This window comes from Tupaia chinensis, unplaced genomic scaffold (assembly GCF_000334495.1).
Source record: "Tupaia chinensis unplaced genomic scaffold, TupChi_1.0 Scaffold000047_1, whole genome shotgun sequence".
Lineage (NCBI taxonomy): Eukaryota > Metazoa > Chordata > Mammalia > Scandentia > Tupaiidae > Tupaia > Tupaia belangeri.
This window is the reverse complement of record NW_006159505.1, coordinates 449180-461374: the sequence shown is the minus strand read 5'-3', so window position 1 is coordinate 461374 and position 12195 is coordinate 449180. Positions and strand designations below refer to the sequence as shown.

Here is a 12195-nt window from a genome sequence, read left to right as displayed (position 1 = left end):
GCGGAGAGGAGGAGAGTGGAGTGGGCGGTGCATTGGGAGGAGCCGAGGATTGTAGGAGGGGCTAGGGAGGCGGGTGGGGGGGGGGAAGGTGAAGCGAGGCTGGGGGACTCCGGGAGCTCCAGACCCTGCAGCTGTGCACCCTGTCGTCCTAATGCGCACTGCCACCTCTGTCTTCATTATCTAATTTTGCAAAATAGAGTATCTACCAGATGGAGCAGACCTTGCCACACCGACCCTTCCTGTCGCCTCTACCGAGGTGCTATGTCCCTGTCTGGAAGCGCTCTAAGGAGGTTAGCGTGCAAAGCATGCCTAGCGCCCTCCCTTACAGCATTCTGCTTCCTACTTGAGACTGAATTGCTTTCTACGTGACTTATATTATTTTAACACCGCGGTGGGGGGGCGGAATTTGTTCTTCGTGATTCCCGGGTCAGGTATCACAATTAACAAGAGGTAAGAAGGGAATTTCATTTATTGACCACCAACTGCGTTGTGTTACTGAGTAGAGATATTCTTAGATGATATTATTGTTATTATTATTTGATAAGACACACTAAAGTTTACTATTTTAACCATGTATTTCTATTTTTACTTTTATTTTTTATTATTATAATCTTTTAATCTTACATTGAATGACATATATCTTTACAGTGTACTACATTTCTTTTTTTCAGCATGATTACCATGCATATCAGTCAAGAAAAAGACATTACTATCCACGTTATCATCATCAAATAGCTTTTCATCATTTTTTTTCATATTATTATTATTATTTATTCTTATTATTTTTTTAAACATTCAATCACTATATATCATTTGGCTTGTATAAAGAATTTACCCAACATGAAATATTTCTCAGACCAGTCCAATTGAGAATACCATACATCAATAGGTAATAAACCATTTCTGTGTCACACTAATATCATGCCTTTCTATTCTCTTGCTATTCTTCTCTATACTCTTCCCTTCTTCCCCTCCCCACACTGTCTTCAGCATCCCTAACTATTTTTACTGCTTTTATGCCCTCCAATGTTTCAAACTACCATGAAGTCCAGAAAATCAGTATATATTAAGTGGATACATACATTATCTTTCACATCCTGCCTTGCTTCACTCAGCAATAGATTCTCCATATTTGACCACTTTCTATCAAATGCCAGGGTGTTCTTTTTCTTTTTTTCTATCAAATGCCAGGGTCTTCTTTTTCTTTCTTCTTCTTCTTTTTTTTAATGGCTGAGTAGTGTTCTATAGAGTATATATGCCACACTTTTTAAATTCATTCATCTGTTTTGGGACATTTGGGTTGGTTTCATGTTCTTAGCATTTGTGAATAATACCGCAATAAACATTGATGTGCAAGTGTTTTTCCAACTGAGCATTCTTCCGTCCTTTGGGTAGATACCCAGAAGTGGGATTGCTGGATCAAATGGTAGTTCTATTTGTAGATCTTTAAGGAACCTCTGTATTGTTTTCCACAGTGGCTGAAGCAGTTTACATCCCCACTAACAGAGTAGGAGAGTTCTCCTTTCATCACATTCCTGCCAACACCTACCACTTTTTGTACTTTTAATCTTTACCATTTTGATAGGGGTTAGGTGGTATCTCATTGTGGTTTTAATCTGCATCTCTCTTATGATGAGGGATGTTGAGCATTTCCTCATAGGCTTTTTGGCTGTTTGTATGTCTTCCTTAGAGATATATTTTTTTAACAGATGATAATCAATTTATTAAAATAGTTGACTTAGGCATCTGCAATGGTGACTTTAACCTCAACTCCTGGTTCGATACTGATGCAAGTAATCTGTTTAACAATCTCAGAAGGACTGTACAAATCAATGAGTCGCTTGTGGGTTCTCATCTGGAAACGATCCCAAGTCTTAGAACCTTCACCACAAGGTGTTTTTCTTGTAGTGACTCTCAAAATCTTGGTAGGCATCCGAACTGGTCCTTTCACCTTGAATTCTTTTCCTTTGCACCTCTGATTAAGTCAGCACACACTTTTTCCAGGGACATTACATTGCGGCGGGTTAAAGTCATTCTAACTTCGTGAATGGCCACCTCTGGCTCCACGGGTGTTTTTCCAGTATCTTTAAAAGCCATGGCTGCGGTGCGGCTTCCTGACGGACTTGTTCCTCCGCGAGAGCGAACAGCGGTGAGTCAGGAGCAGAGCAGGCCGCCAAAGCTCCGCGCCACCTGTGTCCGCTTCTTCCGCAAAGAGCCTTAGAGAGATTTTTGTTCATCTCATTTTTCCATCTTTTAATTGGGTTAATAATTTTTTTTTTTCCCTGAGTAAGCTGCTTTAGTTCCCTGTGTATTCTGTTTATCAGTCCCTTGCCTGAGGGATATTTTACAAAAATATCCTCCCATTCAGAGGACTGTGGATTCACACTTGTTACTGTGCCCTTTGCTGTGTAGAAACTTCTTAATCTGATATAGTGCTACTTGTCTATTTTAGGGATTATTGCCTATGCTTCGGGATTGTTATTTAAGAAGTCTTTGCTTACCCCAATGTCTCCCAGAGTTGCCCCAGTATTTTCTACCAGTAGTTTTATAGTTTGAGGTCTTAGGTTTAGATCTTTGATCCATTTTGAGTTGATTTTTGTTAATAGTGAAGGATGGGGATTCTGTTTCATCTTCCTCCAAGTGGATACCCAGTTTTCCAGCACCATTTGCTAAAAATGTTTTCCTTTTCCCAATGGATCGACTAGTATCCTTTGTAAAAAATCAGTTGGCTGTAGACCTTTTAACAAAACTTAAATATGAATCCTTTAAAAATTATCTCCTTAACTTTAGTGCCTAAAACATGATAAGAATCTGTAAAAATCACTAACTTAACTTTCAATGCATGAAAATAGGGCATGGGAGGAGTATGGGAAGGCCTACATTGGGTTACAGTCCATGGAACACAGAGATTGGTCACTAGGTGAAAGAACCACTTGGATGATCTCAGGAGCTGCTAATGACTTCGAGTAGACCAAATCTTCAGATACCCTGTTCTCCAGTCTCCAGGACACATTGACCTTCAGTAAAGTAGAGGCATTGGGACAACTGTAGGATAGCCTGTCACCTGCACATTGTCTTCCTGTCCATGCCGGATAGAGAGGAAAAGGTGCGATTAAAGGGGATGAATTAAAAGCCATGACTTTTTACCAAATACTTAGCCAATGCTCTATAAGATTCTCAAGAAAACTGAGAAAAGACTGAGAAACTGTCACAGACCAGCGGTAACTAAGGAGACATGATGACTAAATGCAATGTACTACTTTGGATAGGTGGAACAGAAAAAAGATATCAGTGGAAAAACTGATGAAATCTGAGTAAAGTCTGAACTTGAGTTAATAGTATTGTACTATTAATCCCTTAGTTTTGGAAATGTATCATGGTTATGTAAGATGTGAACATTAAGAAAATTGGGTGAAAATGTACAGAAACTCTCTGTATTATCTTTGCAAATTTTCCACAAATGTAAAATTATTCTGTTTAAAATAAAAGTTAATTCAAAAACCCACTAATTTAGTTCTTTTGTAATTTCTTTCTTTTTTTTTTTTTTTGAAAAGAGATTTTTGTTAGAGGGTGCATGTGCTCCGTGTGTGTGGAGACACAAAGAGAGACACAGAGAAAGAGAAAGTGAGAAATCACACACACACACACACACACACCCAGACAGGATGGCCGCACTGCAATCCCTTCTCCTCCATTCTCTTTTGGGATTTTGGGCAAGTGTGCACATGTGCCCAGAGTGAGTTTTAAGCCACTGGGCTGGAATTTGAACTGCAGGTGACCATGTGGGAGTCCCAACGCCTTTACCACTAGGGTACCTGCTGGCCTCCTTTTGTAATTTCTTAAAGGGATGATTTGTAGCTTTCATTATAGTAGTCTACATATATTTTGTTAAATTTATCCCTAAACATATGTTTTGAGATGCTACTTTTAATGAAATAGTAGTTTTTCACTTCCCCAATGTTCATTGTTAGACATACAGAAATGCAACAGTTTATATCAACATTATATACTGCAACATTGCCAAATTCTCTTATTAGTTTTCATAGTTTTTGTAGATTTCTTAGAATTGTTTACATATATAACTGTTATTAAATGAAGATACTTCAGTTAAAAAATAAGCACAAAGACAACAAAAAACAAACAACAGCTACAAACTCTGATGGAGAAAGGTCAGCATGACATATTGGGTGAGTCACAGAGAACACTGAAACCAGTTCTCACTTTTCTATTGGAAAGAAAGGGGAGTATGGGTGGAGCTTATAAGCCCTTTTCTGGGTATCTTTACATATTCTAATATAATTTTAACAATGATCTCATGGAATAAACACTATCCTCAGTTTACAAATAAAGTATTAGAGGCTCAAGGAAGTATAGTGATTTACTCATTATCACACAGTTAATAAGTGACTGACTCAGAAATAGATCATATCTTTTCCAATACATCATGCTAGAAGGATGATCTCTGCGGTATTACTAGGAGACAGAGATACTGCTTCATTAGAATAACTTTATTTTCAATTTCCCTCATTCCTTAGATATGGGCATAAAAAGTTAGAGAACCCCTTTTTCCCTCTCTAACATGCTCCCCACATCTTACAAGCATGCACACCACTTTGGTATGCTGCCTGATATCTTTGGCAAAATTTGGAGTCTGCTCCATCTTTCTAGAAGTGAAAATTCCTCATGGCCTCTATTTCCCCAGAAGGATAGAATGTATATCAGTCTCTAACAATTCTTTTGTGTCCCCACCCTACCTCCCTCTATGTTGCCAGGTAATTTATGGAGTTGGATCTTTGTGAAGAGCAGGTGCTCAGTATGGAGTGTCTTGGTATTCTCCTGGTGCCCCCAAAGAAAAATGATCAGGTGCCGAATCATCAGGATGTATTGCTCGATGCTTTCTTCCAAGTCCCAAAGCTGCTTGGCCTAGAACTCAGGGGGCTCGGGAAGTTCAACAACAGAAATCTCTTGGATTTGCACCTGGATCCCAGCAGACTTGTTATTTCCTTACCTTCATCAGAAGGATTATAAAGTACAACCTTTATTGTCACAGCCAGAAATGCTTTTCATAAGCAGAAGCACAGATGAGAGGAGACGTAAGCTTTGGAGCTGTGGTGAGTGCAGGGACTAGGAGGTTAGAGTTGGGTCTAGGCTGAGGAGATTGTGCACAAGGGATTGCACAGCAGCCTACATCAGAGTTCTTGTTCCTGGGCAGCACTGAATGGCATGTTTAAGGCAGATAACTTTCTTCTGAGGTCTTTGCATACCTTGAGAGACTAGAGTAATCTTAAGGCCTTTGCTGATCCTCCCTCTTATACCATCATGGGCTTGGATGGATGTCTATGATAAACTCTTACCATATCATTGCTCTTTGTGAACTTGACTGTTCCTGATCATCTGGGCCAAGAAACAGGGTCACCTTGTGTTGAAAGGTGGTTAAATCTGGAAAAAACTCCCTGTCTATAGATAGTCTCCATGCTCATCTGCAGTGACTGCTCCTAGCACAGGTTGAATCTGATAGGAGCCCCATATCCTATTGAGGGAATGCTGATTATGTGGCAAACTCAGGCCTGCATATGGACTCTGGGAATGCTGATTATGTGGCAAACTCAGGCCTATATATGAACTCAGCCTCCATCTGGGGTCTAGCTGTTTGACTATACTTTCCCTTGGAAGACATTTGAGCAGCGGCAGAGAGAAGTCACTTTGTACTTCATCCTGAGCTCTTCGAGTGCTGTTGGCTATGTAACAGCCGATCGTAGTGAACGCTGATCAAGGGCTTATGATTTCTTGATGAACTCATTTAACCTAATCACAACTCAGTGAAAAAAGTGCCAATGATTTCCAACTTGAGATGTTTTGATTTTCAATTTCTCACCTTTACAACGGTTTAAAAGCCATATGCATTCAGGAGAAACTGTTACTCTGAGTATTCGTACAACCACCTTATTTTTTGCTTTTAATATTACTATTTGATACATTACATGAGATATTCAGTGCCTTATCATAGAAAAGGCTTAGTGTTAGATTATTTTGCTTAACTGTAGGCTAATATCGGAGTTCTGAATGCGTTTTAAGGTAGGCTTAGAACTAAACTATGATGTTCATTAGGTTAGGTGTTACTAAGTAGATTTTTAACTTAGTATACTTTTAGTTTAATGATTGCTTTATTGGGATGTAACTCCATCATGATCTGAAGAACACGCTTTATCTTTTCCCTTTTATAGATGAGAACATTTATAACATAGAGGGGCTAAGATATTTGCCCACAGTCTAACAGCTAGTAAGTAGTAAAGCCAGGATTCAAACCCAGACAAATACACACTCTTAACCCTGTGCCACCTTCATAGGATAAATATATATGTAATATGACAGCCCGTTCTAACCTTTGAAATGCTAATAGAAGATGCATGTTTTTAACACACATTATTCATGCTTTTAAAGACATTCAAGAAAATTAAACAGCAATTTCATCTGCAGATTGCTTAGATCCAATTAGCAGACTGACATGTGCTAATATTGGAGAGAAGATCATAGAAAACTAGGTTACAAAATATTCACAGGTGTCAGTGATTTATATGAAAAGGCTTCTGTACCAGGTTGATTCTTTTTGTCTTGTTGGTCTATCTTTTTCTTTATCAAAATTAAATTTAATATCTTTTAATACTAGATATATTCTCAATCCATTCCAGACCCTGGCTTCACCAGTTAAGTCTAATAATAGATTTTGATTGCCAAATTTGAATACCCATATGGTCATATTTGAAGAAGTCTACGTTTAAAAATATTTGAAGAAATTAAATAAAGGATAGAATAACAAACAAGACAGTATTAGAGTTATTTGGTAATCATGATTTTTTTCCTCTATGGATTCCTAACTTATAAATAAACTAAAACCTTTTAAGAAACTCCAATTTTATTCCTTTAATCAGTCTCATGGCAATTTTTACTGGTAGCTTTCAAGATCTAAGTCTTGTGTTAGTATTCACAGTAGCCTCTAGTTTCTAAGTGGTATGGGGAAGAAGGAGATATGGAGACTAGGACCTCCCACACATTTTCCATTCATCCCCACAATGTAATAAATGTTTCAAAGAGTAGGAAGCAACAGGAGGTGGAGGGGGCTTGAGTTGTGTTGGGGAAGCTAGGGACCTGAAAGAGCCTGTGACTTCCCAGTTATAGCTGTCTGGCCTGGAAGGTTTATGCTAAGCTTATTTCTGAGCAGGTCAGTATTAGACCTAATTTTGGTTAAAGCACAAAATTACTGTGGATTTGGGGACTGTTCTGACTCCTGACAATCTTTGCTAGGTTGGGCTGCAGTGCCAGGACTTATTTTTCCATAGCTTCCCTTTTGGCCTCTAGCCTGGGGTGTTTTCAGCCCTAGAACTAAACTGGCAAAACCAGAGGCTTAAAGGCTCACATTCCCCTGGGTCCTGAAGACTGAAACCTGATTGCCACTAAATCCTTCTTGGAGAAGGATAATCTCTACCTTTCCCTAAACTGGAACATGTTTCAGTGGCTTGTAGCTTTTGGGGACACAAACTGGAACATGTTTCAGTGGCTTGTAGCTTGGCTTTTGGGGATAGATTTTTCTAGTTAGAGAAAGAACGGTCTTTGCATGATTCATGATCTCCTGGAACCTGGATGAGTAGGATGGCAGAGATGCAGAGAGGAGAGAGGGTAGTTTGATTTTTTTCACCTCTTCAGAAGAGACTGCTCTTCATGGATTCCCTATTGATCTATATCTATATCTATCTATCTATATCTATCTATCTATCTATCTATCTATCTATCTATCTATCTATCTATCTATCTATCTATCTATCTATCTATCTATCTATCTATCTATCTATCTATCTATCTATCTATCTATCTATCTATCTATCTATCTATCTATCTATCTATCTATCTATCTATCTATCTATCTATCTATCTATCATCTATCTATCTATCATCTATCTATATCTATCTATCATGTATCTATCTATATCTAAATCTATCAATCATCTATCTATATCTATCTGTCACCTATTATCTAGTTGTTTCTATGTATTCATAATCTCTCATTTATCTTTCCCCATCTCTCTATTTCCTCCTTTTTCTTTTTGAAATTTCTTTCCAGATATAATTTAATGAAATTTCTTCATTGCTCACCCAGGAGACGATTTTCCCTCCTAAACCATGAGCCTGTGTTTAAACTGACACAGTACGCAGCACAGGGATTCTTACAGGCCTTTTCTATAGGGACCCTCAAGAATTGATGCACATATGTAGTCAGGAAGGAGGTAGGGGGTGTATAGGAGATGATTCCATAAATATGTAATCTTATTCTATCATCTTTGGCAATGGATATTTTCAGCATTAATAATATTAGAAATCATCAGAGCTAACAGAAAGAAGCAGCCTAAAATATTGCTTAAGAGTATGGGTGCTGGAATTATGCTGCCTGGGTTTGTGCCTTGGCTTATTTACTTGCCAATTTTATGACCTTAGGCAAGTTACACAGCTACTTGGCTCCCCAGTCTTCCCATAGGCAAAATGGAAATGATAATCATATCCACTTCATAAGGGAGTAAATAATAAATAATAGGTTTTAATAATTTTGTAGTCCTCATTATGTGGCACCACCATTTTACATGCTGTACGCATATTCTCATTTAATCTTTATAATGATCTTATTTATTTATTTATTTATTTTGGAGAGGTTTTTGCTATGCGGCGCGTGCATTCACAAGAAAGACAGATACAGACAGAGAGACAGAAAGCGAGAAATCAGTCCCCAGGGGGTGTGGGCACACCGCAATCCCTTCTCTTCTATTCTCCTCTTGGGATCTTGGGCACACATGCACATGCTCCTGGCATGAGTTTAAGTCACCAGGTCTGGGACTTGAACTGTGGTCGACTACATGGGAGTCCAGTGATGTAGCCATCACACCATCTGCTGGTCCCAAATCTTTATAATGATCTTAAAAGATAATATTGTTGTTAAGGGATTTTAGGGATGAGAATGCTGAGGAACAGATGCACGAGCTTTGGAGTGAGGTGGAATGTGATTGTAGCCAGTGTCTTCCACTTACTCTTAATTTGGTCATTGACAGTTTTCCTCATCTGTCAGCCTCTAGCAGGGTAGACAGGAGTGGCACCACTCACAGGCCTTGACAGGGGGAGACTTCAAGAGACACTGGCTGTGAAATCCTAGCATGGCATCTGGTTAGTATTGCATTCTAATAAATGCCTACCATGTGCCCAAAGATTTGTAGTCTTCCCCATGCTCACAACCACTCTGTGAGGCCAGAATTACTCTCTTTTTTTCACATTGCAAAGACGCAGCTCTTTGTTAAATTCCTTTGTTGCCTCTGCCATGTCAGAGCAGCACAAGGAGGAAGCAGCCTTCCTTATGGCAGACACTGCTTCAATCTTGGGTCTTGGAGTGTGAAAGGTAATTTTGGCACTGCATCCAGAGGATGAGCCATGATCTGTGTGAAAAGGTGGTAAAACTGGGAGTGATGGGAAGCAGAGAAGAGTGGCTGGACTGATACGAACACTGTTAATCTTAGAAGGTGATCTTGGTCCTGTTCAAATCTCTGCATCTGTTTTGAAAGGAAATGAGATTAGAAAGGAGAGAAAAAGCAAGAAAAGCTGGCCTTTAAGTCATCCTATGGGCAAAGAATCTGATAATCTCGAAGTGCCAAGAGGCAAAATTACTCTTTCCTTATGTGAAATAATGAAGTGAATAGCCTTTGTCTTTAGACTGACTTGGATTTCAACTCCATTACTACCACCTCAGTTCGTGATGTAGAGAAAGTTACTTAGCTTCTCTGAGCCTTGATTTCCTCACTGAAAAATGGAAAAAAGACTATCCCATAGGGCTAGAGAATTAAGTAATCTGTGTAGAGTGCATGTTATTTTCTGATCCTTACCATTATTGAATGAATTTAGGTCTCTGAAAAAGTATCAGGAAAAAAAAAGAGCATTGTAAAAAGGGGGATGAATGAATTTAGGTCTCTGAAAAAGTATCAGAAAAAAAAGGAGCATTGTAAAAAGGGGAAAAAAAAAGAACATGGCAGATCAAGATGGCTTTAACTCTACTGCAGTGATGTGTGGGATTTAGAAACCTCAGAGTAAAGGGATGTCTAAATTGTCAGATGCCTGAGAAGGCTGTTCTCTGATTCTTCTTCAGCTGGGATTGTGGACATGTGGTTGTCCTCTTGGCCTGCTCTGGACAGAAGGTTGGTACAAACCTATATGATTCTATGCTGGGCATCCTGCTAGGTACTTGGTGACAATGATCAGGAAGATAATCATTCTCTGGTCCAAGACACAGGAGTTTTCCTCCCACCCCCAACTGAGTAGCCCCTCTTGACCTCCTCCGTGTATGTAGCAGCACACTTCATGCTTTCTTCCACTATTGTCAATGTCTATTGTCCATTTTCCCTCCAGGAAGGGGAATCGGCAAGGCAGTTTCTGGCTCATGGTCAGGTCCTACCACTATGATAGCCTAGCCTGAAACCCACAATGACAGGAGGGCTCTTTCATGTGGATTGAATGTATGATATCCCCTTTGGTTATACAGAGTTGCAGCCCTGACCTGATAGCTGCTCAGATGTGTTTGCAATAGTTAGATTGTGGTGTGACCTGTCATTAATGGAGGCCTGGGCAGAGATACTAAGCTCAGCTGGGGAGATCAGAGGATTCAAACAGGTGAAATGACTTCCACTCTGATCCTTCCCTCAGCCAGAGATATCTCCGCAGTTTGATACAGAGATGTCTGAAGAATAGGAGCAAAAGAGAGAATGATGGAATTTTGATATTGTCCAAGGCCTTAGATACTTTCAATATCTAAGACTTTCACTGAATGTGGGGAAGTGAGCTAACATTATGAAGAATACGGTGTGTATTATAGGTATTGTGTGAGGTATCTGATTACAGAATAAGCTGGCTCATGCATAATGAAAACAGATCCAGAAAATAGAAGCCTTTCAAGGTCACCCAACTTTTATAAGAATTCACAATTAAAAATGGCTCATGTATTTAAAAACATAAAAATGCACAGTGGCTATTCAGAATATTTAAAAAATTTGTACAAAATAATATGGAAAATATAGGCATCTCAACAGAAAAATGAGTAAAAGACTTCAAAAGAACTTTTACAGAAGAAGATAATTAAATATTTAGCAAACATATGAAAAAGTGCTCACTTTGTTAGGAAAACATGCACTAAAATCACAAGGCAATCCTTCTACATACCCCTAGATAGCTATAATTTAAAAGGCCAATAAAATGAAGTATTGAACCCTCCTTACAGTGCTGCTGTGGGTGTAAAATGGTACAAGCACTTTTTTAAAAAAGCTGTTTATTTATTCTATGTGTGAGAGAGACAGGTAGAAAGAAAGAGAAACAAAGGTGCCTCCCCCCCACCAGAATCTTGGCACTGTGATCCCTCCAGCATCAGTCAGCTCCAGATCATGGGCATACATAAGGAGGACTCATAGCAGCAGGCTGGAATTCTCCCATGTGGGTCAGCGTCACAGAGCAATCACGTTTTACACAGTGCTATCCTCTGGGCTCTATAATCACTTCTGACAGCTGTTTGGAAGATCTCCTGAAGTTGAATCTATACCCAACCTGGTAGAGCAATTTCACTGCTAGGTACATAACCAATAAAAATGCATTCATGTGTTCACAAAAGACATGTACTATTGTGTTCATGAGAGCACTAGTCATACTTAGCTCCAAACTTGAAACAACTTGAAACATTGTGTTATATTCACACAAAGAAAAAATTATGAAGCAATGAGAATGAACAAATTACGATAATATGAGGCAATATGAATAAATCTTACAAAGTTAAGTGAATGGCATAAATGAGTATACACAGTATGATTCTATTATATAAAGCTCAAAAATAGGCAAAATAATCTGATATTAGACATAAGGAGAGTGGTTATAATGGAAAGGGTGGAGTGACTGAAAGGGGTTACTAGAGGGATGTAGGGAGCTGACAATATTCTGTTTCTTTTTTTTAAAATTTATATTATCATCATAATCTTCTTTATATTACATTGGATTACATATAACTTTACATTGACTTCCATTGCTTTTTCAAAAGGGAATGCCATGCATATCAGTCAATACAGAGACATCAATCTCCCTGCTTTATCATTCAATGTCTTTTCCATGCATTTCCCAATCATTACTATT

The 12195-nt window shown here is 38.8% G+C and overlaps 1 pseudogene; it reads right to left on the bottom strand.

Annotated features, from left to right (window-relative positions):
• Positions 1–1697: 1697 nt before the first annotated feature.
• On the bottom strand, positions 1698–2144 carry LOC106735525 (40S ribosomal protein S20 pseudogene; annotated as a pseudogene).
• Positions 2145–12195: the final 10051 nt, after the last annotated feature.